A 1,077-nucleotide genomic window follows, 5' to 3' on the forward strand; every position below is an offset into this window, starting at 1 on the left:
CCTGCCACCCGTCCACAGCCATAACGGTAGTGCAGGGCATGGGGAGATCAGCGGCAGGGGAGCAAATCATCTTCTGACATTTATGGAAAGTCCTGATGCTGTTTCCAAATAGGTATTTCTATCCCCAAAACGGCGTGTGCTCTGGGGAGGTCAAACTTGAAAACCCAGCTTGAACAAACCCACACCTACTAACTCAGAGGCACAGACCCGTGTCCCTCACAGGAATGCTATTCCAAAAACTGAAGGCTGTAGTTAAAGGCCTACAGGTTTCATCCCTTTAGGAATCGGCACAAATGAACACTCAGAAGTTACTAGGAGTAGAAGCTCAAAACAAAGGAAGAGCACAGGCGGTAATCCAGGCCCCTCTGCAGCTCTTCCTGCACAGGTCCCCGAGGTCAGCCATGCCCACGTCAGGGGCTTCAGGGCAGGGAGAGGAAGGGAGGACCTCATCTCCTCAGGCCGCATGGCTGATTAACCAGCAGCGTCTGGGCGCCTCCTGGGCAAATTCCAGCCCATTCCTAGATTCAGTGAGATGAAGTGTGATCTTTAGCCCTGAAAGAGCTAGTTTAGGATCAGTGGGGAGGGGCCGTTTTCCCTAATAATGATGCCTAGTAATGATCATGGGCATCTGCATATCCATGTGATTGCTTCTTGATATGTAAAAACCACAGCTGACCCTTGAACAACACAGACTGGAGCTGCACAGGTCCACTTGTACTCAGGTTTTTCCCAACAAATACAGTCGGCTGGCCCTCCGATCCACTGATGAGGAACCCACAGATACGAAGGGCCAACTGTACTGCACCAGTTTGTATCAGGGACTTGAGCATCCTCGGACTTTGGTATCCAGGGGGGCTCTTGGACCCAATTCCCTGCAGATACCAAGGGACGACTGTACCCAACCTGCATCATGACGCACAGCTGTAAGTCTTTTTTTTACAAAGTCTTTTCTATACGCTTTTCTATATATTTTCAATACTTTTTTTGATAATCACACAACAATACATGTTATTTCAAATAAACAGCAGTAAGACTCCATTCAAAATATCACCTCAGTTTCCCTCCAGGGAAAACTCA

The 1,077-nt window shown here is 48.5% G+C and overlaps 1 protein-coding gene across 1 annotated transcript in view; it reads left to right on the forward strand.

The window, feature by feature from the left end:
- The window catches only part of FRMD4A (FERM domain containing 4A), a 306,388-nt gene that overhangs the window by 303,322 nt on the left and 1,989 nt on the right, over window positions 1-1,077 (forward strand). The gene's annotated exons all lie outside the window — the stretch shown is intronic.

Source organism: Lipotes vexillifer, unplaced genomic scaffold, assembly GCF_000442215.2.
Source record: "Lipotes vexillifer unplaced genomic scaffold, Lipotes_vexillifer_v1.1 scaffold534, whole genome shotgun sequence".
Classification (NCBI taxonomy): Eukaryota; Metazoa; Chordata; class Mammalia; order Artiodactyla; family Lipotidae; genus Lipotes; species Lipotes vexillifer.